The sequence below is a fragment of the Acanthochromis polyacanthus genome, chromosome 17 (assembly GCF_021347895.1).
Source record: "Acanthochromis polyacanthus isolate Apoly-LR-REF ecotype Palm Island chromosome 17, KAUST_Apoly_ChrSc, whole genome shotgun sequence".
In the NCBI taxonomy this organism is placed as follows: domain Eukaryota; kingdom Metazoa; phylum Chordata; class Actinopteri; family Pomacentridae; genus Acanthochromis; species Acanthochromis polyacanthus.
In genome coordinates this window covers 38,263,054-38,290,038 of record NC_067129.1, presented here as the reverse complement: position 1 = coordinate 38,290,038, position 26,985 = coordinate 38,263,054, and the positions used below count along the sequence as shown (strand labels likewise).

The following is a 26,985-nucleotide window of genomic DNA, read 5'->3' as shown; positions in this document are numbered from 1 at the left end:
TGTCCAGGACTCTGCTGCATGTCAAAGCTCAGCATCACATCACTGCTGCATCATTATTGACAGGAATCCACCTGGACCTGGACCTGGACCTGGACTTGGACCTGAACTTGGGCCTGGACCTGAACTGGGACCTGGACCTGGACCTGGACCTGGACCTGGACTTGGACCTGGACCTGAACTGGGACCTGGACCTGGACCTGCATCCAGCTGTGTGTCCTTAAAGAGTGATGGGTCAAAGGATCACTTCATTAACTTTAAAGATCATCAACCTCCTGCTGCAGAGAAGTAAGCTGTGAAATCAAACTACTGACTGCTGTGTCAAATGTTGCACTCTAAAACTCTACTACATTGTTCGTGTCTGTCTGGAATAATTTAAAATGAATTTCTCTACCTGGTGGGTTTCCTCTTTATCTACCAGAATCCATCAGAGACCAGAATCCTCTGGACCTGGACTTGCATCCAGCTGTGTGTCCTTGAAGAGTGACTTGTCAAAGGATTTTGAAATAAATATTAAAAGAAATCCTGCTGCAGAGGGGTAAGATGATAAGAACATAAAGTTTTGAATAAAGGTCAAATTATCCCTTTATTGATTTTCCAGAAGTCTGTCACATATTTTCTTAAATCCAGATTAGTTTTCATCTCATGTAATCAGAGCTTAATGTCCTTTCATATATGTTCCTGTGATTAACACTCTTCATCTGAATGTTATTTCTGTTGTTCTGCTGCTTTAAATCTCCTCAAAATTTGCCCATGCCTCTACATCGCGTTCCAAATTATTGTGCAAATGATATTTTTCCCTAATTTTCCTGAATAGTCGATGCAAATGACAGTCAGCATCATTTTCAAGTCATCCGCTGTTAAAGTTTAATTCAAATATTATTGCACAAACCTCCCAATGAAAACACTATTTTTTCCAAAAATAAAAAAAACTTAAAATGCACTGTTCCAAATTATTATGCACAACAGAGTTTCAAGACATTTTCTAGGTTGTAAAGAACTGAAAATAGTCATTTGTTGAATTTGCAGCATTAAGAGGTCATATTTACCGAAATAAAAAGCTATTTCAATCAAAAAAATCTGAACAGGTCAAGTTACATTTTAACATAAGACCCCTCATTTGATAGCAGCTTCACAATTCTTGCATCCATTGAACTTGTGAGTTTTTGGAGAGTTTCTGCTTGAATTTCTTCGCAGGATGTCAGAACAGCCTCCCAGAGCTGCTGTTTGGATGTGAACTCCCTCCCACCCTCATAGATCTTTTGCTTGAGGATGCTCCAAGGGTTCTCAATGGGGTTGAGGTCAGGGAAGGTTGGGGGCCACACCATGAGTTTCTCTCCTTTTATGCCCATACCAGTCAATGATGCAGAGGTATGCCTTGCAACATGAGATGGTGCATTGTCGTGCATAAAGATGATTTTGTTTCGGAAAGCATGGTTCTTCTTTTTGTACCATGGAAGAAAATGGTCAGTGAGAAACTCTACATACTTTGCAGAGGTCATTTTCACACCTTCAGGGACCCTAAAGGGGCGCACCAGCTCTCCCCCCATGATTTAGGCTCAAAACATGACCTCCACCTCCTTGCTGACATCACAGCCTTGTTGGGATATGGTGGCCATCCACCAACCTTCCACTACTCCATCCATCTGGATCATTCAGGGTCGCACGGCAATTATCAGTGAACAAGACTGTTTGAAAATTAGTCTTCATGTATTTCTGGGTCCACTGCAGCCATTTCTGCTTGTGAGCATTGGTTAGGGGTGGCCGAAAAGAAGGTTTTTGCATAACTGCAAGCCTCTGGCGGATCCTACACCTTGATGTTCGCGGGACTCCAGAGGCACCAGCAGCTTCAAATACCTGTTTGCTGCTTTGCAATGGCATTTTAGGAGCTGCTCTCCTAATCCGATGTATTTGTCTGGCAGAAACCTTCCTCATTGTGCCTTTATCTGCACGAACCCATGTGTGCTCTGAATCAACCACAAATCTCTTAATAGTATGATGATCACACTTAAGTTTTCGTGAAATATCTAAGGTTTTCATACCTTGTCCAAGGCATTCAAATAATTCACGCTTTTCAGCAGCAGAGAGATCCTTTTTCTTTCCCATATTGCATCAAAATGGCGGTCTGCTTAATAATGTGGAACATCCTTGTTCAGTAGTTTTTCCTTTAATTGGGCTCACCGGGTCAGCTAATTATCACAGGTGTCTGAGATTGATTTCAGTGATCCAAAGAGCCCTGAGACACAATACCATCCATGAGTTTCACTGAAAAACAAAAAATTTATTCTTTATGACACTTAAATACAATTTGCATAGTAATTTGGAACGCCGTGTATAGTGGTGGAACTCTTTATTTTTTATGGTTCTTTGGTGTCTGTGTGGCTCAATAGCGCCTCCTATACTTAAAATTCAGAGTTTCTACCTCAACATAGAGAAATAATCAGTGCAACTTCACATGTGGTTGATGTCATCTCAAGAGGTCTTTGATGCAAAGTTAACAGAATTGTGACTTTATCGAACAACATCTATATCTCAGCACTGAGTTATAGTCACAGCGCCACCTACTGGACACCGTAAGTCAGCCTTAGGAGACAATTAGAACTATTTAAATTAAATTTATATGCTGTGTTCTACACATGAGGTTCAGTGACATCATGCTTTCTAGCACCACATGAAGTCATATAAAACAGACAATACATCATGTTCTGAACCACAAAGTTCAGAAAAACTGACTTGTTCCATTGGTGAGCGATGATGGTGAAAAAGTAAAATTCTGGAACTATCAGCCCACCTTGATGAGCATGAAGACCTCATCACTGATTACAGCTTTAGTTTAACATTAATGTTGACCTTCCATCTTCTTCAAAGACATTAAACTACCGTAAAACGGGGCTATAAGGGACAGCCAGCCCGATCTCACGAGGATTCGTGAAACTGTCACGTAATTTTTTGTTTCGGTTTCGTGCGCACCAACACGATTTCGTCATGTTTTTCGTGCCACTCACCACGAAATGCACACCAATGTATTTTAAACGGCGGACTTAACGTATTTCAAACGAATGGGTATATTATATTTTTAAAGTAAAACCGTGGCGAATCCAACGCTATATTTTGCATGACATCGTCACTAACCATAACCTAATCATAATCTAACCATAACCTAACCATAACCCGGTGGTACACTTACCAATTTGCATAGGAATTTAAAGAATGTCCGACGGCCGCAAACGCGAACACACAAGCAGTATACGCCGATGGACAGCTTAGATCGCCATGAATCCGCCGGTATAAACCACTTTCAGATGTGATTACCACAGCGGGTTTCGTTGTGAGCAACACGAAAAACATTTCGTGGTGAGCGGCACGAAAAACATGACGAAATCGTGTTGGTGCGCACGAAACCGAAACAAAAATTTACGTGACAGTTTCACGAATCCCCGTGAGACCGGGTTGGGACAGTGGGGTAATAAGGGACATTTTTTCCAGAAAATGTTTTAAATGTAATTCTGCGGTTTTTATGTTGAGCAGGCTGCGATTTTGTGTTGTTTTTAAAAAACAACACAAAACGTCCCTCTCCCTTATAGCCCCGTTTTACGGTACTGACTGTTGTGTCAAATGTTCTGTCAGTTGTTCCAAATATATTCCAACATTAAATCACTCTGAAGCTCTGCTACCACCTCCATGTGTCACAACTTCTTTTGGTCAAGGAGAATCCATGAGTGAGGACGAACAAACCAGAGACTAAATGAAACAGATGTTTACAGGATGTGACAATAACCAGGTGTACAGCTCTATACAATCAGGTAAACCAAACGAGCCAGAGCAGTGAGCTACAGAGAACAAGAAAAAACAAACTAAAGACTAAGTTAACAGAAACTGAATACCAAAAAATGAAACTCAAACGGAGACAAAAGAAACACAAAATGCAAAAAACTATGACTTGAGACAAAACTGGCTGAACTGCAAACAAAGACTAAAGCTGAACAGAACCAAGTAGAACAGGACTACAGCAGAACACTTACCAGAAACACAAGAACACACTGAATCAGGAATGAATGAGGTCAATGCAGGGAAACCAGTGGAGGGATGTGTAAAGTCTGACAGAGAGTAAAGTCTGAGCTGGAGTTTGATTGAGAGGAGAGTTGATTGGAGGCAGGAGAACCAGCCTCTGCTCAGGTTAAGCTGGTTAGGAAGAAGTTCTCAGAGAAGGTTAAAGAGGGAAAGGAGGAGCACAGATCCTGACACCATGGTTTTTAAAAGAATCTTTAATTTGAAGGGAATTCTCGTTTCTGGTGATCTTGTTTTTTATTAAGACCAGAGTCCTCTGGACCTGGACCTGCATCTAGCTGTGTGTCCTTCAAGAGTGACTGGTCTAAGGATGTTTCTACTGAATTTAAAGGAGAACAATGTCATGCTGTAGAAGGGTAACATTGTTAGAACAAGGTTTCAGAGCTGCTAGCTTGATACTCTGAGGACTCTGAGTTCACTGAAATGTCAAGAAATAATTTTACATGAACAAAACTCCGGTTCTGTGATCATATAAGCCTTGTTAGCCTACATGTTGGCCTATATGTCAGACTGCATGTTAGCCTTTATGGTAGCCTACATGTTAGCATGATGCTAGCCTAAATGTTACCGTAAAACGGGGCTATAAGGGACAGCGGGGTAATAAGGGACACTTTTCCGGAAAATGTTTTAAATGTAATTCTGCGGTTTTTACCTAGATTTCTTTAAGAATTCATGGATAATTGATATAAACAACACAAAACCGCATCCTGCACAACATAAAAATGAATTACATTGAAAACATTTTCCGGAAAAATGTCCCTTATTACCCCGCTGTCCCTTATAGCCCCGTTTTACGGTAGTCTACATGTTAGCCTGCACGTTAGCTTATATGCTACCATACTTGTTAACCTACATGTTAGCCTATAGGATGAATTTTATATCATTGATGGAGACGACTGATGCTGAACGAGGATGTTGAGGACAGAAAAATGGTTCTTCTTGTCCTCTTTGAGTTTAATCAGTCAGCATCCAGACCGACAGAGCAGTTTTCCAGGTTCTTTCAGAAGTACCAGCCCTGGAGGAGGAACTTTGAACTCCCAGAAACAGTCCTGAAAGAGGTTCTACAGGGACGGTTCCTGTGGTCAGAAAGTTTGATGATGAGCCAAAATGAAGAGAAATTTCCTGCAGTGGAAAACAGACTAGTGTTGGAATCTCGAATGAACATCATGGACCTTCAGCTGGTGTTTGTCTCTGTGTGATAAAGTGAGAGTTAACTGTTGATGTTGATCCACAGAGTGGAGCAGCAGAACTCGGAGGTTCCCAGAGCTCAGTCTGTCCAGCAGCATGACCTGGACTCCATATTCATGGTGAGTTCATGGACAACAAGTTGTTCTCCATCTGTTGTGTTCAGATGTCTCCATGCTGCTCTTTGTAGACCAGTGGACTGTCAGTGTGTCAAACATGGATCTGATGTTTGGCTCCATGATTTGACTCTGACGGACTCATTGACACATTTCTCTGTTCCAGCTGCTGGAGGACAACATGGTGACTTTTGTGAAGAAGGAGCTGAAGAAGATACAAAAGGTTGTGAGTCCAGATTACCCAGAATGCTCAGAGAGTCAGAGGGAGGATGAGGAGGAGTTGGAGGGTGATGATGAAGATCAGAGGAGCAGCAGAGAGATGTTTCTGCAGATCACAGTGTTGTTCCTGAGGAAGATGAAGCAGGAGAAGCTGGCTGACCGTCTGCAGAGCAGTAAGAGGATTTGTGTAAAGACTGAAGCTGCTGATCAACAGAACATTTACTAAAGGCTCAAAATATCTTCAGAGAATCAGTCTTTAGGGGACAAACTTTTACCTTTACTTTATTGCTACTTTGGTGCTTAAATATCCAGGTTACTTTTGCTTCACTCTTTCTTTCTTGTGTTTTCATTTAGAACTTCCTGCAGTTTGTAAACATGAACTTAAATCTTCTCTGAAGGAGAAGTTCCAGAGAGTGTTTGAGGGCATCGCTAAAGCAGGACAGAAGACCCTCCTGAATGAGATCTACACAGAGCTGTACATCACAGAGGGAGGGACTGCAGAGGTCAATGATGAACATGAGGTCAGACAGATTGAAGCAGCATCCAGGAAAGCAGACAGAGCAGAAAGAAGCATCAGAGCAGAAGACATCTTTAGAGGCTCACCTGGAAGAGATGGACCAATCAGAACAGTGATGACACAGGGAGTGGCTGGCATCGGGAAAACAGTGTTAACACAGAAGTTGACTCTGGACTGGGCTGAAGACAAAAGCAACCAGGACATCCACTTCATGTTTCCATTGACTTTCAGAGAGCTGAATGTGCTGAAAGAGAGAAAGTTCAGTTTGGTGGAACTTATTCATCACTTCTTCAGTGAAACCAAAGCAGCAGGAATCTGCAGCTTTGAAGACTTCCAGGTTGTGTTGATCTTTGACGGTCTGGATGAGTGTCGCCTTCCTCTGGACTTCCACAACACTGAGATCCTGACTGATGTTACAGAGTCCACCTCAGTGGATGTGCTGCTGACAAACCTGATCAGGGGGAAGCTGCTTCCTTCTGCTCGCCTCTGGATAACCACACGACCTGCAGCAGCCAATCAGATCCCTCCTGACTGTGTGGACATGGTGACGGAGGTCAGAGGGTTCACCAACCCACAGAAGGAGGAGTTCTTCAGGAAGAGATCAAGAGATAAGAAGCAGGCCAGCAGCATCATCTCCCACATGAAGACATCACGAAGCCTCCACATCATGTGCACCATCCCAGTGTTCTGCTGGATCACTGCTACAGTTCTGGAGGAGCTGCTGAGAAGCAGAGAGGGAGGAGATCTGCCCAGAACCCTGACTGAGATGTTCATCCACTACCTGGTGGTTCAGGTGAAAGTCAAGAAGGTCAAGTATGATGGAGGAGCTGAGACAGATCCACACTGGAGTCCAGACAGCAGGAGGATGATTGAGTCTCTAGGAAAACTGGCTTTTAATCAGCTGCAGAGAGGAAACCTGATCTTCTATGAGTCCGACCTGACAGAGTGTGGCATCGATGTGGAAGCAGCCTCAGTGTACTCAGGAGTGTTCACACAGATCTTTTAAGAGGAGAGAGGACTGTACCAGGACAAGGTGTTCTGCTTCGTCCATCTGAGCGTTCAGGAGTTTCTGGCTGCTCTTCATGTCCATCAGACCTTCATCACCTCTGGAATCAACCTGCTGGAAGAAGAACAAACAGCATCTCGATCTGCAGTGTCCCAAAGTAAATCAACAGTTTTTTACCAGAGAGCTGTGGATGAGGCCTTACAGAGTCCAAACGGACATCTGGACTTGTTCCTGCGCTTCCTTCTGGGTCTGTCACTGCCGACCAATCAGAATCTCCTACGAGGTCTGCTGACACAGACAGGAAGTAGCTCAAGGACCAATCGGGAAACAGTGGAGTACATCAAGAAGAAGATCACTGAGGATGTGTCTGTAGAGAGAAGCATCAATCTGTTCCACTGTCTGAATGAACTGAACAATGTTTCTCTAGTGGACGAGGTCCAACAGTTCCTGAGATCAGGACGTCTCTCCACAGATGAACTGTCTCCTGCTCAGTGGTCAGCTCTGAGCTTCATCTTACTTTCATCAGAAGCAGATCTAGAGGTGTTTGACCTGAAGAAATACTCTGCTTCAGAGGAGGCTCTTCTGAGGCTGCTGCCAGTGGTCAAAGCCTTCAAGAAAGTTCTGTAAGTAGTTGGAGACTGAAGATACTTTTTCATTTTGCTGCTGTTTCATCAGTATAATCTGCTTTTTTTCTCTTCAGACTGAGTGGCTGTAATCTGTCAGAGATAAGCTGTGAAGTTCTGTCCACAGTCCTCAGCTCCCAGTCCTCCAGTGTGACAGAGCTGGACCTGACTAACAACAACCTGCAGGATTCAGGAGTGGAGAGTCTTTCTGTTGGACTGGAGAGTCCACACTGTAAACTGGAAGCTCTCAGGTCAGGACTCATCATGTTCAAACTGTGACTTGTCAAAGTGTGTGTCCGGATTTGAATCCAATAGACCAACTTTGGGGTATTTTAAGGACAAAGGTAGAGCAACACAAATCCTCCAACAAAGAGCAGATGACGAGATAGTCTCTGAAGATGGTGGAAGATCTCTGCAGAAATGTGGTTTCTTCCTACTGTCATCCAAAAATATACGTGGACAGGGAAAGTAGTGAAAAAATCCAACATTATAATGACATTAATGAAAGCTGTACTGACCTTTATTGGATTCATTTCTTGCTGTTTGTTCTGTATTCCTAATTTTGTACATCTAAACTGTGAGTTGTTTTTTTTTATCAGATCAAATACTTTACTGCTCAGCTTCAAAGTCGTCTGATTACTGCAATGTGCTACAGTTTAGATTATTTTGACATTTAAATAATATTGCAGAGGACTGTCCTCACTGCTGATGTATTCTGGACATAGTGGGATGTATTTGTTGTTAAATTCACCGCAGTCTTTTCAACAGCACAGAAAATAATGCACTTAATGCATTTTTTTATTATTTTTGTCTCTTCAGACTGAGTGGCTGTAATCTGTCAGAGGGAAGCTGTGCAGCTCTGTCATTAGTCCTCAGCTCCCAGTCCTCCAGTGTGACAGAGCTGGACCTGAGTAACAACAACCTGCAGGATTCAGGAGTGAAGAGTCTTTCTGCTGGACTGGAGAGTCCACACTGTAAACTGGAAGCTCTCAGGTCAGGACTCACATTTTGAAATTAAAAAAAAATAGAAGATTGATTCTTGATTTGCTTCAGGCGCATCAAATCTGCAGCAAAATGTAGCTGAAAGACAAAGAAGAAAGCAAAGAGTGAGAAACTTTCAGCCAAGTGTTGTCCATCAGGTTTGTGTTGTTTTGTGTGTGCAGGCTGTCAGGCTGTCTGGTCACAGAGGAAGGCTGTGCTTCTCTGGCCTCAGCTCTGAGCTTCAAGACCTCAAATCTGAGAGAGCTGGACCTGAGCTACAACCATCCAGGAGACTCAGGAGAGGAGATGCTGAGAGCTAAAGTGGAGGATCCACACTGCAGACTGGAAACTCTCAGGTACAGACAGACACTCTCGGGAAGCTGTTAGCCGAGCTTAGCATAAAGGATGGACACAGAAGGAAACTTTTGCCCTAGCTTAGCACAAAAACATCAGATTCATTTCAATTCAATTTTATTTATATAGCATCAATTACTGTCAAATTGTCTCAAGACGCTTTACAGAACCCATATGAACCCCCAGAGCAGCCCTAAGGCAACAGTGGCAAGGAAACACTCTTTTAACAGGGAAAAAACCTTGAGCTGAGCCCGGCTCTATATGTGGGGGAACCATCTGCTGCTGGAAGCGGGGTTGAGAGGGACAGAATTGGTGGAGAGGTAGAGGTAGAGAGGGGGAGTGATGGGGGGGTGGGGAACAGGAAACATAAAACACACAATTTGATACATGTATGATCAGACAGATGATACATACAAAGTAGAAGCTAACATGTAAACTGATTCATAGTTTACTGTTATGATGTACAGCTCTGGACTGAAATATTCTACATATATAGCTGGTAGTAAAACTCAAACAGTATGTAGATGAGCATATCAAGTATAGTGAGGGTGACGCAGAGTTGACTGGTGGAAATGGGCAGCTGGAAGCAGTGGGCTGTAGGAAGGTCAGCAGCAGCATCCCACAGTGGACATGATGGAGACTAGACCAGCTGGTGGGACAGCAATCACAGATCTGAAGCATCCAGCTCTGGGACCAGGGACACTCGGAGAAATAGCACAGGAAGAAACAGAGTTAGTGTAATGCAATAACGGTATATATATTAAATCTAAAGGTAGATAGAGAAGGGCTCAGTGCATCCAGAGAGGTCCCTCAGCAGCATAGGCCTATGGCAGCAGAACTAGGGGCAGAACTGAGGGACGTCCAAGAGGAAGACTTCAGCTGACTCCCTCAGGGTCACCCAGTCAGCCCTAAATGTAAGATCTGTCAAAAAGGAAGGTTTTAAGCCTGGTCTTAAAAACAGAGAGGCTGTCTGCCTCCAGAACCCAAACTGGGAGCAGGTTCCACAGGAGAGGAGCTGATAACTGAAGGCTCTGCCTCCCATTCTACTTTTAGAAATTCTAGGAACAACAAGTAAGCCTGCAGCTTGAGAGCGAAGAGTTCTACTAGGATAATATGGTACTATCAGATCTCTAAGATATGATGGAGATCGGTTATTAAGAGCTTTATATAATTCAGAAGAAGGATTTTAAATTTTATTCTATCTTTAACATGAAGCCAATGAAGAGAAACCAGTATAGGAGAAATATGAACTCTCTTGGTGACTCAAGTCAGTACTCTGACTGCAGCGTTTTGGATCAACTGTAGATGTTTGAGAGAACTATTGGGACATCTTGATAATAATGAATTACAATAGTCAAGCCTAGAAGTAACAAAAGCATGAACTAGTTTTTCTGCATCACTCTGAGACAGGATGGTCCTGATTTTTACAATACTTCTCAGGTGGAAAAATGAAGTCCTACAGATTTGTTTTATGTGTGAGTTAAAGGACATGTCCTGTTCAAAGATACAGTGCCTTGTGAAAGTATTCGGCCCCCTTGAACTTTTCAACCTTTCGCCACATTTCAGGCTTCAAACATAAAGATATAAAATTCTAATTTTTTGTCAATCAACAACAAGTGGGACACAATCGTGAAGTGGAATGAAATTTATTGGATATTTTATACTTTTTTAACAAATAAAAAACTGAAAAGTGGGGTGTGCAATATTATTCGGCCCCTTTACTTTCAGTGCAGCAAACTCACTCCAGAAGTTCAGTGAGGATCTCTGAATGATCCAATGTTGTCCTAAATGACTGATGATGATAAATAGAATCCACCTGTGTGTAATCAAGTCTCCGTATAAATGCACCTGCTCTGTGATCGTCTCAGGGTTCTGTTTAAAGTGCAGAGAGCATCATGAAGACCAAGGAACACACCAGGCAGGTCCCAGATACTGTTGTGGAGAAGTTTAAAGCCGGATTTGGATACAAAAAGATTTCCCAAGCTTTAAACATCTCAAGGAGCACTGTGCAAGCAATCATATTGAAATGGAGGGAGTATCAGACCACTGCAAATCTACCAAGACCCGGCCGTCCCTCTAAACTTTCACCTCCAACAAGGAGAAGACTGATCAGAGATGCAGCCAAGAGGCCCATGATCACTCTGGATGAACTGCAGAGATCTACAGCTGAGGTGGGAGAGTCTGTCCATAGGACAACAATCAGTCGTACACTGCACAAATCTGGCCTTTATGGAAGAGTGGCAAGAAGAAAGCCATTTCTCAAAGATATCCATAAAAAGTCTGGTTTGAAGTTTGCCACAAGCCACCTGGGAGACACACCAAACATGTGGAAGAAGGTGCTCTGGTCAGATGAAAACAAAATCCAACTTTTTGGCCACAATGCAAAACGATATGTTTGGCGTAAAAGCAACACAGCTCATCACCCTGAACACACCATCCCCACTGTCAAACATGGTGGTGGCAGCCTCATGGTTTGGTCCTGCTTTTCTTCAGCAGGGACAGGGAAGATGGTTAAAATTGATGGGAAGATGAATGGAGCCAAATACAGGAGCATTCTGGAAGGAAACCTGTTGGAGTCTGCAAAAGACCTGAGACTGGGACGGAGATTTATCTTCCAACAGGACAATGATCCAAAACATAAAGCCAAATCTACAATGGAATGGTTCACAAATAAACGTATTCAGGTGTTAGAATGGCCAAGTCAAAGTCCAGACCTGAATCCAATCCAGAATCTGTGGGCAGAGCTGAAGACTGCTGTTCACAAACGCTCTCCATCCAACCTCACTGAGCTCCAGCTGTTTTGCAAGGAAGAATGGGCAAGAATTTCAGTCTCTGGATGTGCAAAACTGATAGAGACATACCCCAAGCGACTTGCAGCTGTAATTGCAGCAAAAGGTGGCGCTACAAAGTATTAATGCAAGGGGGCCGAATAATATTGCACGCCCCACTTTTCAGTTTTTTATTTGTTAAAAAAATTTAAAATATCCAATAAATTTCATTCCACTTCATGATTGTGTCCCACTTGTTGTTGATTCTTGACAAAAATTAGAATTTTATATCTTTGTTTGAAGCCTGAAATGTGGCGAAAGGTTGAAAAGTTCAAGGGGGCCGAATACTTTCACAAGGCACTGTAACTCTGAGGTTCCTCACAGTAGTACTGGAGGCCAATATAATGCCATCCAGAGTAACTATATGCTTTGAAAGTGAGTTTCTAAGATGTTTGGGGCCAAATACAATGACTTCAGTCTGGTCTGAATTCAGTAGTAGGAAATTACAGGTCATCAAAGTCTTTATATCCTTAAGACAGTCTTGGAGTCTAGCTGGCTGATTAGTTTCATCTGACTTCATAGATAAATACAATTGAGTGTCGTCAGCGTAACAGTAGAAATGAATACAGTGCTTCCTGATAATATTGCCTAAAGGAAGCATGTATAATGTGAACAGTATTGGTCCTAAGACAGAACCCTGAGGAACTCCATGATTAACCTTAGTATGCTCACAAGAGTCATTGTTGACCTGCACAAACTGAAACCTGTCTGATAAGTAGGATTTAAACCAGTCCAGTGCTGTCCCTTTAATGCCAATACAATGTTCTTGTCGCTGTAATAAAAGTTTGTGGTCGATGATGTCAAATGCTGCACTAAGGTCCAGTAAAACAAGTACAGTGACCAGTCCATTATCTGATGCTATGAGAAGGTCATTAATAACTTTCACCAGAGCTGTTTCTGTGCTATGATGCACTCTGAAGCCTGACTGAAACTCTCCAAACAAGCTATTCCTTTGTCAATGTTCACATAATTGACTGCAACTGTTCTCTCCAGAATTTTAGAGAGAAATGGGAAGTTGGATATTGGTCTATAGTTGGCGAAAACATTTGGATCTGTTTGTCTGGGTTAGCACATGGACAGGAAGCAGAGAAAACCTGCTACCCTAGCTTAACGCTAGTACTGGAAGTAGAGGGAAACTGTTAGCCTAGTGTTGCATGCCAAGTCTGCCCCTTTACATCGATAGGTTGTGTGATGTGTGAGATGTAAAAGGAAGTCTTTACAGTAGTAAGAAGAAGAACAATGAAGCTGAAAAAGGGTGATGTGTACGGTGCAGCTGCAGTCATATCACATGTTATCGTACAGACAAGTATGTCAAAGTGTGTTCTGGAGAAGTTGAGTGTGTGTACAGTGTGCTGCAGAGCTTTAAAAAAGTGCCTCGTCCTGCACCGCAGAGTTGGTCCGGACTCTGAATACAATTTGTTACCAACAACGGGTCACACTACAAGAGCTAGCATTTACCTGAGGCTGTCCAACTGCGGTTCGGAAGCTGATGAAACTGGAACAGTAACACTAGCTTAGCAGAAAGACTGGAAGCAGAGAAAACTGTTAGCCTCGCTTAGCACAAACACAGCAAGCAGGGGCTAGCTTTGCACATAGACAGATGCACAGGAAACCTGCTAGCTTAGCTTAGCACAATGACTGGAAGTAGAGGGAAGCTCTTAGCCTAGCTTTGCACAAAAATTGTAAGCAGTAGAGAACTGTTAACATAGCTTACCACAAAGACTAATAGCTGGAGGACACTGATAGCCTTGATGAGCACAAAGACTGGAACCTATTAGCCTAGCTCTGCTTAACATGACTACTGGAGGGAGGATGGGAAACATCAGCCTCGGGCTCAGTCCCAAACTGCCCCCTACACACTATCTCTACACACTACCCCAACATATCGATGTAAGTTCCACATGTGTCCATTTTTTCTCCCACGCCTTTTTCACACTGACAGAACATCACAAAAAGAGTGGTGAAAAAAGACAAATCAAAAGAAACAAATCTTCTTCTCTGCTGACGTTTGATTTAATTGTGCACCCCCTGACACCTTCAAATTTGAACACAACTGACAGAATTCATTTATTCATTCATTTGTTGGATTTGAAATGCCAGATAATAGGATTGGAAAACATGTGGGATGACTTCAAATTATTTGAAGCAGAATGTAGCCCCTACATCATTGCCTGCAACCTGTGCCACAGCACTACAGCCATGCACAGTAGGCGTCTTTGTGTTACCATGGCGATGACGTCTTCCGTTTTCCGGTGAGGCGACAGGGTGTCCCATTCCTGACGATGGTATTTATACCCTCCCCCTTCAATAATAGGTGCCCTCCACAGCTGCGAGTGTGACTTCTTTTGGAGTGACACTTGATAGTGGAGGGGGAGTGTGTAGGGGGCAGTTTGGGACTGAGCCCAAGTTTGCTTATAAACAGGAAGCACATTGAACCTATTAGCCTAGCTTAGCACATCAACTGGAAGTAGAAGGAAACTGTTAGCCTATGTTAGCACAAAAATTGCAAACAGTTGAATACTGCTAGCCTAGATTAGCACAAGACAGGAAGCAGGAGGACACTGTTAGCCTAGTTTAGCACCAGAAAGGAAGCAGGATAAACTGTTAGCCTAGCTAAGAACAAAGACAGGAAGCAGGATGAACTGTTAACTCCATGAAAGGAAGAAACATCAATGAGTAAAGCTGAATAATGAGTGTAAACTGAGCTGGAACGTGAGCAGCACAGGACAGGACTTTAGAGATGCTGCATTCAGGTGTCTGTGTCTCCATGTTGGACTGGTCCTTTATCAGTGGAACAGTGTGAGAGCCATGTAACGTCCATGTGTGCTGCTGAAAGAGTCTCTGCTGCTCTGACCGTCCTCCTCCTTTCAGGGTGACGCCTGCTGGAGTCCGATGGTTGACACCAGGTCTGAGGAAGTGTAAGTGTGTTTTAATGGATTGATGGAAACAAAGCAGCACATTCAAGCATCTTCAAAGTGTCACATCTCTGAGGTCATCATCAAAGCTTTAATACTGATCACATGATCCATCAATAACTGCAGCTGTGTTGTGTTTGTTCTCTCCATCAGATTCCTGTCAACTCACCGTCGACACAAACACAGTAAACACAAACCTAAAACTGTCTGACAACAACAGGAAGGTGACATGTGTGAAGAAGGTTCAGTCGTATCCTGATCATCCAGACAGGTTTGACTGGTGTCAGCTGCTGTGTAGAACTGGTCTGACTGGTCGCTGTTACTGGGAGGTGGAGTGGAGTGGAAAGGTTCCTATATCAGTGAGTTACAGAGGAATCAGAAGGAAAGGATGCAGAGATGACTTTATGTTTGGACGTAATGATCAGTCCTGGAGTCTGATCTGTTCCAATGGTGGTTACTCTGTCAGACACAAAAACATAGAAACATCCATCAGTTCCTCCTCAGTCTCTCACAGAGTTTCAGTTTATGTGGACGTTGATGCTGGAACTCTGTCCTTCTACAGAGTCTCCTCTGACTCTCTGATCCACCTCCACACCTTCAACACCACATTCACTGAAACTCTGTATCCTGGATTTGGGTTCTGGTATCCTGGTTCCTCAGTGTTTCTGTGCTGAGTTCAGTCTCCAGAGTCTCCTCCTGGTACAGAAACAGTGTTGAACAGATAGATGAGTCTCTCCATGACTCTGTCCCTCACAAACATGTTTTCACATTCATGGATTAAATCTAATCTTCCTCTTCAAAGATGGAAGTTGTGATTATTCCAGGAGCCAAATGTGGTGTTTGCGTCTTTTTCCAGTCAAATGTTGAGAGTTAAATCAGGATGTGGTGTTCCTCTGACGCTCACTTTAACTAAAAGCATTTGAGCTGCACAAAGTGTGAAATGAGAGAGGAAGCAGTGAATTTACAAACTGTTGACAGACTTTCACACATTATTGTCCAGAGAAAATCAGGTTTTTATGCAGCCACACTTGATCCTGATGTGAGTGGTCTGACCTGTTTGTGTGGATTCATTTTGTTTGCATTTGACTTTTTATGAAATTGTTGTCCAGCAGAGATGATTATTTTCATGTCTCAGTAAATCGTTTTTAAACAAAAAACTCTATATCTATATGTGGAACTTTTTATTTCTGTACTTGCCTTCAATAATTTATTCATTTCATATTTAATCATGGATTTCTTAATGAGTGTTTCCTTGAAGCCCATGTTAGCATCAGTATTTTTGTCGTGTTGATGTCAGTAAATCTCAGCTTCAGCAGAAAGTCTTGGTTTGGTGGAACTCTGTCCATCACACACTGCCACAACTTTTCTGAATTGTTTTTCATTATAAGTTTCTTCATTTCTTTTCATTTCTTTCTGTGTAGCTCCCACTTTAGTTTGTCTGATGTGGTGAGTCCGTTCAGGTGGTCAGGATTACTACACAGATGTGTAAGTGTATGTACATTACAAATAATTTGTAGATACTGAAAGGTTTTTCTAATCAGGAGGTAAAATATGTTGTTTTTCAGTGCCGTGTGACCTTTTTTCCCTTTGTAGATCCACTCTGATCTTTAAGTTGTCATGCTCATGTGTAAATGAAACTGGAGCATAATTTTGTTGAAACTTGTTTAACTCAGATTTCAGGCTGTTAATAAAATATTTTATAAAAGGAGAGTTCAATAAATGTGAACATTTGAAAAAAAAAGTGTTTTCTGTATTTCTGTTCCATAAACAGACCAGAATGATGCTGATTTATTGAGGTCCATATCTGATTACGTATGAACATGATTACAGTAGAGGATCAGGTCCTATTTTATTCTAGTAATTCTTATTTTTCTCATGGGATTAGTGTCTTATTTGATTTGGTTCTCTGATATTAAACCAATATTTTATCATGTTGTGTGAAGAAACATTTATGTTTGAGATGGAAACTTCAACACTTTAACATTATTACATTAAAACTATGAGCTAAATGATATTTTCCATGTTTTGTTCTGTCACTGACACTATTATTAATGAACAGCTTCATCCATGTGGTGGGCGGGGCCTCTGAGTTTGGCTCCGCCCACTGAGACTGTCTCCTCCTGTCCTCTCTGACGTCCACAGTTGTGATGTGCTGTGTGTAGTTTAGTTTGGGTCAGTTGTTGTGTTTCTGTTGTTGTCTGTAAATGTTTCTGTTTTCTTAGTGTTCTCTGTTGTTGTGTCTTTTTACAGTCACTCAGTAGAGACTTTAGATGCAGAGATTAGAGGAAATCTGTTTTAACTGCAGAAATCTGGAACCGTTCATTTATAACCAGGAGATAAAATTTATAAACGATGGATTTTCTCTCAAGGAGAAATTCACATCTGTTATCAGTTCTCTGTTCTCCTGTTAAATAGTCGTTTAATTCAGTGTTACTGTTGGTTCATAATAATAGTTCTCTTTTATTTACATCCAAGTGAGAATAACTAAAGATTATATTGTCATTAAATTTGGTTCTCTCAGTAATGAATCACTTGAAAAAATAAAAAATAAAAAACTTGATGAATAAAGTGCATCAGTGCAGTGAGTTTACTGGTCCTTCTTATAGAGAAGGAAGAAGAACTTTGTTTATTTTTAGACTTTTAAGAATAAACAGAAAACTATATGTTAATTTGGGCTCTGATCAATCTTTGAAACAAAAATAAGTTTATGTGATTTAAATAATACTGTGTAAAATAATCTGTATAAATAAATGTTATTTTATTTTAAATCAAGTCTTTTTTATTTTCAAACCACTTTAATTCAATATGGATCAAAAATTTAAATGCTTTCATGTCCCAATCCAAGAATAAATATCTTTTTTTAAAATAATATTTTCTAAATGTTTTGAAGCGTTTCATCGGTTCAGAAAGTTTCAATGAGCCGATGACAGCTTGACAGAGGTTTGACTTCTGAGTGCTTTGACTCCATATCAGCTTTAGAAGATGCTTCATTGTTCTTCTGAAATGTCAGGCTGTGAGCAGATGCAGCTTTGGAGAGTGAATCTGGAGTATTTTGGTGATTTTCATGGTAAATACAAGCAGTAAACGGTGATCAAAGGTTTGGGATCAATTAGATTTTAGAGCATCAAATAAGGTGGAATGCTTCTTATGTCCTACATTTAGTGTTTTAATTACTGAACTATGTTTTTCTTTCTTAAATGGGTCTAGAAATTACAATTATTTGTAGGTGTGGTGTTTGCTCTGAACACAGGAAAAACTCCTCATCCACACTGAGATGCTCCAAACATGAGGACAATCTGCACAGCAAACCAGTGACCCTGTCAACACTGGAAACCTGACAGTCAGCTAGAAATGAGTCCAAATGAAGAATAAACGTGTGTCTCTTTAGATATGTGTCTGTATCAACATACTGTTTATAGTGGAACTTCTGGCCTCTGAATGAACATTCCTGATGGATCCTACGAGTCCCCAAATGACTGATAAACCATCAGCTTTAAAGGTTTTCTATAAAACACTAAAGAACAAAACAAAGCAGGAAGGATCTCTGATCTGTTCCACACTTTTAGTCCAGTTTTTAAATGAAGCTTAAAGCTCCAAATGAACCTGAACCAACATTTAACGCTTCATATTCTGTCATTTACATTTATTCTTTACTTCATCTGGAACGTCTTTTAGAGGTGAGTGTGTCTGCATGTTAGTTTTTGTTGTTGTTTTTAAAAAAAATGCTTGAGTTGTACTTTTAAGAGTCTAACAAGCATCATTGATTTTAACGTGTAATGATGATTTAATCACTGTTTAGTGTAAATGAAGGAAACATGAATGAACACAGTGTTTTCTGAACTTTTCTTGCTGACATGGGATTGAAACAGAGTCAGTGCTTCAGTCCAGCTTTGAGAAGGTCGCTATGACTTCAGTTGTCCACCAGATGTCACTAAAACCTGGAAGCTTTCAGTCTTTTTGACACAGGATTGAATGAATCCATGAAGACAAACTAAATGTGAGCAGCAGTGAGTCCTAATCAGCTGCACAACTTAACTGTGTTCCACCAGAAGTCAAACTAGTGACGCATTAATATTAATGTGTCTCTGAACATTTAATGTCAAATACAGATTTACAGTGAATTCAGCCGTTCTAAATGTTTCTGTGGAATCATTTCTGTTCTGGTCCAGATGGATGCAGTTTTCTGAGGAGGAAAATTATTCTTCTGACTTTTGTTGAAGTCTAATTTATTTATTTTTGAGCAAACAACAAACAGCTCCTCCATGTCAGTGTTGTTCTTTAATCCAGCAGTTTTATTATTTTATTCGTCTCATTCAGGTTTTTACATTTCATCCTCTGAATGTTTTTAGACTTTTATTTGCCACAGATCTAAATATCAGGAGTCAGATCTAGATCCAGAACTCTGAGGACTTTAAATCATTTTTACTTGTTTATTTCCTCATAATTTGTGATTATTTACTTGTTGTTTGGAACATCACGAAGAGTAACTGACATTTTTTATCAAATAGATCTCATTTTTACTGACAGACCTGAAAGAATCACTAAATATTTTAATGTGGGAACAATCAGATCATAACCTGACTTTAGCTGTAGGAGAACTCACTAATGAAGTGTTTTTCCACAGACATCAGTGTCAAAGTTGTTGATGTTTAAAAACTAAAGCAGTTTGACTGAATGACGTCCTGCAGTCTGATGACGTAGAAACAGCTTCTAATATCCTGATGGCTGGAGACAGAGAGACTAAAACAATCCTGTTAAAAGTCCCTCATTCAGGTCAAACAGTGAGTTAGTGCGGTTAAATGAGCATCTATGGAGGTCAATGAAGCAAAGAGACTGAACACTGAAGGCTGCTGTAGCACTCCTAAACATCCTTCAACTGGATCTATAAGTTATTATTGAGCTGTTTGGATGTTGGTTTGACAAACTGGAATTACATTTGATGACATTTTTCATCATTTTATGACTGCAGAACAATAAAAATATAAAATTATTGTTCTGAGTGGAAGCCTCTGTTCTGCTTAATAATTTGAGTTTCCTGTTTTGTTTTTGTTTGTTTTTGATGACTGTGACAGAGTTCCATTTTAAGTTCAAGGGATCTTTGCCACACCTAAAATGTTCTTTCTCTGTTGGTGCTTTCTTGGTATCGACCCTGAGAGGGGAACAAAGGGCAGCCAGGAGAAGGTGATGTCCATGAGGTCAGGAAGCTGCTCCAGAATAAAGCATCTACTGTAAATCCACATGTAGCCTCCCTTATAAAAGACTCATGGACTCTGAGTGGAGCTTCATGTAAACCCACAGCACCTCCCCACACAGGACCTCACCTTCACAAAGGAAAAGCCCCGTCTGCAGCCACATGTTCATGCTGGCATTCTAAGGTAACAAGTCTCAGTTTGTGTTGTGATCAGGTAAATATTCTTCTTCATTATCTTTGTCTGGGTTTTGAAGCTCCAGGTTTGTTCCATGACTTGGTGTTTGTTGAAGATGATCATGAGTTATGAGAGACTGATTCTGAAGGCAGGCTACCTGAAATGGGATTTGTCATTTTTAAACAGATTGTTAAACATCATTAACTGTGTTTATAGATTTTATTTTATTTGTAATTTGTTCACTGCTGACTGTGTTCAAAGCAGCAGTTAAATCATTTAAATGATATGTAGGAATCTTTGGTTACAGTTCAGGAAAAATGGAAACCAAACTCAGAGCAGCTGAACTAGAACATGCAGAATGAGAACCTGTTCAGCATGAGGAAATGATGAGATGGTACTGACATTTAATGGTTTAATAAAATGAAATATGTTTGATGCAGAGTTGGCTTTAATAAAAGCTTAATGTTGAAAAGTCTTCTCTTGTCTGAGTCATTTCTATGCTGTTCTATTTCCAGGAACTTTCATTTTGAGATTTTTTTTTATCACTTTCTTTCATCACATTCTCTGATATCAACTTTACAGGAATAAACTGTTGATGAAGACTACAGTACAAACCGTAAAATAACAGTATAATGGCACCAGAACACTGACAGTAACATACTGAAAGCATGAACTGTAAACAGCACAATACTGTGATATTTTTACGGTAATAAACTGGTAGAATGCAGCAGGTTTACTGCAGAATAACAACGTCCTGCTGGAAACTTTAGCTGACAGCTCTTTACTGTAAATTTACAGGAAATTTCTCAGAGTTTAGGTTCAGAAATGTTCTTCTGTCACTGAAATAACCTCTGAATGAAAGCAGAGAGACTCTTTTTATTCAGGCCACATGTAAATATGAGTGAGCAGCCCCCGTCTGTGATTGGCTGAGCAGCCCCCGTCTGTGATTGGCTGAGCAGCCCCCGTCTGTGATTGGCTGAGCAGCTCCCGTCTGTGATTGGCTGAGCAGCCCCCCGTCTGTGATTGGCTGAGCAGCCCCCCGTCTGTGATTGGCTGAGCAGCCCCCGTCTGTGATTGGCTGAGCAGCCCCCGTCTGTGATTGGCTGAGCAGCTCCCGTCTGTGATTGGCTGAGCAGCTCCCGTCTGTGATTGGCTGAGCAGCTCCCGTCTGTGATTGGCTGAGCAGCCCCTGTCTGTGATTGGCTGAGCAGCCCCCCGTCTGTGATTGGCTGAGCAGCTTTAAACTCAGAACAGAAACAGGAAGAAGTCAGGAGACCTCTGACTTCAGCTTCTATCATCTGGATCATAAATTACAATTAATACATGTGTCTGATGATTTATGTTCTCACCTCTTCTGGGAAAACAGATCTTTGTCGTGGCTTTAAATGAGCCTCTGTGTGTTCAGATATTTACAGTTTTTCATGGTGGTTGTTTTAGAACTCTAACACACATCCATAAAATTCCACTAAATTACTGTTTATCTGTGAAAAAATCCTAATTTTTATGTGTCATAGAAGCTAAACTTCCTTTCAAATGTTGTCTTCTCTTATTCACCTGTTAAATGTTGATGTCTTCTGTGGAATTTATTGAATGAGACTGAAATCATTTTTATTTCTTCTTAGGTCACAGTTTTAGATTTCTTGAAACACAAAGCTTTAGCAGTGTGTTTATTTTATGAGGCAACCTGAACCAAGTATCTTACCTGTCTGTTTGAGAACTAGTTTGAGGATCTTTTCATGAGTTCATGAAGCTCTTAATGGTCTTTATCCTTCATATTTATCTGATTTGCTTTTATCTCATGAACCCTTCAGAACTTTCAGGTCTTCTAGTTTTTAATTAAACCTAAACTCAGAACAAAACAGTCTTTCATTTCTCCTTTTTTTCAAAAGATAAAACATTTCAGTGGAATGATTCTTCCCAGAGTCTTATGTGCCCAAAACATAGAACACTGACAGAGACATCAGTTTTTATTCAGTCTGTGTTTCTCTACGTTTCAGGAGAAATGAAAGATTCACAACTTATTTCCCCGAAAGCCTCTCTGGTGGTTTCCTGCTTGAACTTCAGTTCCTCTTCATGAAGGTTGAGACACAGCTTCTTGTCTCCATGTGAAGCTCCTCATAAAGGTAAGAACAGCAGCTTTTTCTGGTAAACTTGGTAAATTCTGTTAACAGATGAAAGCTCCTCCTTCACTGCACTTTAACTGCAGCTGTAAAGTCAGGACAAACAGCTGTTCATCATGTCCTCCATTTAGTGTCTGCATGTGTTTGAGTCATTTGATGGTCAGCAGCTGAACACAGTTCCTGTTGAAGAAGTTTATTTCTGATTCAGCAGCTAATGAAAAAAGTTAAGGGAAATTAGTTTACAGCATCGAGTGACTGAGTCTCATAGACAGTTCCTGCTTGATCATCTGCGATTTACTTAAAAATATATATTTAGCGTAAAATAATGACTATTTATGAATAGATACCAAATTATAGACTCGTATAAAATACTTAGACGTAGTTGAGTCTCTCCATGACTCTGTCCCTCACAAACATGTTTTACATTCATGGATTAAATGTGTTTCTTTGTCAAATCCTTCTAAATGATTCCTTGTAAACTTGTTCCTCTTCAAAGATGGAAGTTGTGATTATTCCAGGAGCCAAATGTGGTGTTTGCGTCTTTTTCCAGTCAAATGTTGAGAGTGAAAATCAGAATTTGGTACTCCTCTGACGCTCACTTTAACTAAAACCATTTCATTCTTCAAATAATTTAGTGAAAGTTCTTGTCTTTTTCTGTTGTTCTCCGTATTGGTGGTAATTATGGAGGACTTTGTTAGAATGTACCACAGATCAAGAAAATAATGACTGAAGAATTTTCAGTAAAGCCAGAAAACAGCAGATTTTCTCCTGTTTCTCTTGTTCTCTGCAGTTTCCATTTTATTTTGATGGACAAACTGGTTCTCCGTGTTTCCATGTTGTCTTCTAGTGATGGGAGTTCTGGCTCTGTCGGCTCCTCAGATGTTTCTAGTGAAGTCAAATGAACCTTTGTGAATCATTGAAGCTTGTATTACTGGACATTTTTCAACACAGTCCTCTTTGGTGGCATCTGGTGGCCAAAAGTATGAAGAGCAGTTTGGATCCATCCATCAATTCTCTATACACCGCTTTATCCTCACGAGGGTCATGGGGGGTGCTGGAGTCTATCCCAGCTGACTCGGTGAAGGCAGGGGACACCCTGGACAGGTCACCAGTCTGTCACAGGGCTACATATACAGACACACAATCACACTCACATTCACACCTACGGACAATTTAGAGTAACCAATTAACCTCAGCATGTTTTTGGACTGTGGGAGGAAGCCGGAGTACCCGGAGAAAACCCACGCATGCACAGGGAGAACATGTAAACTCCATGCAGAAAGATCCCAGGCCTGGATTTGAACTGGGGATCTTCTTGCTGCAAGGCAAAAGTGCTAACCACTACTCCACTGTGCAGCCCTAAGTAGAAACATGCAATAATGAATTCCTCATCTCAAAAAATTTATTGAATCAAAAGCTAAGAACAGTGGAGGGTATGTCACAATAAAAATGTCTCATGACAGTTTGGACAGAACAGCAGCCTTCAGCTGAAATCCATTTCAGTTGTGTCTCACCAGTGGCGTGATGGTGGATGTGTCCAGACAGCAGCTGACCTCTGCCTCGTAATTAGACTTAAGACCAGCTATAAAGATAAACATAGATATTACCATGATCATCAACATATAGCGTGTGTTTAACCGCTACGTAGTGGATGCAAACGTAGTCGAAGCTAAGTAGCTAAGCTAATGCTACACGTTCAGTGTTCAGAATCAAAACATCTCTAAAAATTACCTGTCTTCTCAAACGTAGTCGCCGTTGCCCGTGACAACGATGAAGACAGATAGCTAATCGCAGCAGAGCTAATCTGAAGAGCAAACATCCAGTAAGATTCCTGTTTTTGTTTGCCATGTCCGTAGGAAAAAGTCTGAATATATGGAATGAAAGTCTGAACGTTATATATATGGGTACTTTTGTTCCATATATTCCGACTTTCATTCAATATATTCGTACTTTCATTCAATATATAATTTCCTAAGCGGCATGCCATATATATATATACACACACCTTCTCATCCAATAGTTTTTTTTTTATTTCTAATGTGTTTTAAGGGACCTGTACAGGTTATTTGTAGAGCCTCCATCTGAGATTTGAACCTTTCTGTTACAGCCACAGGCTGTGATTAGTGGCAGTGCTCTCCCCTCCTCTGGCCCTGGTTTTTCTCTCTCCTAGGTGTATGTAGGCACAGAGTCTTGGCAGCAGGTGCATCTCATTGGTAATCAGCAGGCAAGGCAAGGCAAGGCAAGGCAATTTTATTTGTATTGCACATTTCATGTAACAGTGACAGCCCAATGTGCATTACAGTAAAGGCATATATACATTCAAAAACAAAAATAAAAACAAGTTGATAAAAGTTACATTAAAACAAATTAAAATACAATTAAATAATTCAATTTCCATAAGCACAAAAGAATAAAAAAGCTTTCGGTTTAGACTTAAAAACTGCCAAAGTTGAGGCTTGTTTAATTTCAATGGGAAGACTATTCCAGATACAGACCGCGTGATACTGAAACGTACCCTTACCACGCTCAGAATTTGTTTTGGAAACCTCCAAAAGACCCTTTCCTGAGGATCTCAGAGTGCGGGATGGTTCATAGGGTACTAACATATCAGAAATGTACTTTGGGGCAAGACCATGAAGAGATTTATAGGCTAATAGAGCTACCTTGAAGTCTATTCTCTGGGCAACAGGAAGCCAGTGCAGTGATCTAAGCGCTGGACTAATGTGGTCATATTTCCTGGTTCCAGTCAGAACCCTTGCAGCTGCATTTTGGATGCTTTGCAATTGTTGTATGGCTTCTTTTGTAAGCCCAGTGAACAAGCCATTGCAATAATCCAATCGACTTGAAACAAGCGCATGAATCAATATCTCCAAATCATGTTTTGAAACTATTGATTTAATCTTTGTTAAGTTTTTTAAGTGGTAGAAAGCTGAAGATATCATGGATTTAATTTGACAGCTAAATTTTAAATCTGAGTCCAGGATCATGCCTAGATTTCTAACCTGATCTTTAGGTTGTAATGAGCGAGCTTCTAGGTGACTAGTAATCCTTTCTCTTTGAATTCGTGGGCCAAAAACTATAACCTCAGTTTTGTCAGCATTTAGCTGGAGAAAGTTATTCTGCATCCACGTGGTAATTTGCTCAATACAGTGATAAAGGGAGTTCACTGGACTGAGTTCATCTGCTGTTAGTGACACATAAATCTGTGTCATCTGCATAATTATGATAAGTAACATTGTTTTCCCGTATTAGTTGCCATAATGGCAACATGTAAAAGTTAAACAAGAGCGGTCCCAGAATTGACCCTTGGGGGACCCCACAGGCCATAGTCATGTGATCTGAGACACAGTTTCCAATCTTGACAAAGTATTCTCTGTTCTCAAAATACGATGCAAACCACTCAAAGACCTTACCATGGATTCCCACAGAATATCTCAATCTCTGTAATAAGATCCTGCAGTCCACCGTATCAAATGCGGCACTCAAGTCCAGCAACACCAATATAGTGACCTTGCCTGCATCCCAATTTGCCTTGATGTCATTTGTTACCTTAATTAAAGCTGTTTCGGTGCTGTGGCAGGATCTAAAGCCTGATTGGAAAACATCAAAACTTTTATTAAGTAAGATGAAGTCAGTAAGTTGTTTGTAGACAACTTTTTCCAGGACCTTGGCTATAAAAGGTATGTTCGATGTGGGCCGATAATTATTTAATACTGAAGGGTCGAGCCCGATTTTCTTCAAAAGAGACTTTATCACAGCGGTTTTTAAAACGTCTGGAAATACTCCTGTCTGCAATGAGGTGTTGACTAGATGAATGAGCTGTGGTAACAAACTGCTCAACACGGACTTTAAAAAGCTTGTGGGCAGCTCATCAATATGGAGTCACAGGAGTGCCAAATCAAAATATAAATAAACAAATAAATGTGGAACTATAAAGAGAAATAAATAATTAAATAAATAAATGTGGAAATATAAAGAGAAATAAATAAATAAATAAATAAAAAGGAAAAGTTTGTCTTTGCTTTTACCTTTTCTGTTTTTTCCTTTTATTTATTTATTTAATTATTTATTTCTCTTTATATTTCCACATTTATTTATTTAATTATTTATTTCTCTTTATATTTTCACATTTTTATATTTATTTAATTATTTATTTATTTCCCTTTATATTTCCTCAGTCCACCAAGAAAAGGAAAAATGCAAATCAGTTTGCTCTGGGCGGGGATTCTGAACACAGGAGTCCTGCCTGACACCAGCTCCCAGCACGGCTGAAGTGAAGCCATGTCACCGTTGAGCTTCAGCTGATTCTGCCACTGATAAGAAAATAAACATTTATTTACCGAATTAGCAGCGTCCTTAAAGTGTCTGATGGCAGAATCAGCCGAAGCTCCACGGTGACACGGCTTCACTTCAGCCGTGGTTGGAGCTGGCGTCAGGACAGAAGCCTGTGTGCGGGTACGACTCCCCCCCCCGAAAAGGAAGCCCCGCCCAGAGCAAACTGATTTGCATTTTTCTATTTCATGGTGTCAGGCCATTATGAAATAACCACCAAGAAATAAAATGCAAATCAGTTTGCTTTCCCTTGGTGGACTGAGCTGTCAATCAAATGGCTCTAGGCGGGGCTTCCTCGTCGTTCCTGATCACAGGCATATGAGAGTAGATACGACACGCCCCTCTGAGCGGCGTCCCG

The 26,985-nt window shown here is 40.8% G+C and overlaps 1 protein-coding gene and 1 pseudogene across 1 annotated transcript in view; both read left to right on the top strand.

The window, feature by feature from the left end:
• LOC127530710 (NACHT, LRR and PYD domains-containing protein 12-like) overlaps positions 1–26,985 on the top strand; it is a 78,186-nt gene that overhangs the window by 8,393 nt on the left and 42,808 nt on the right. The window lies entirely within an intron of this gene.
• On the top strand, positions 5,194–16,514 carry LOC110945372 (NACHT, LRR and PYD domains-containing protein 3-like; annotated as a pseudogene).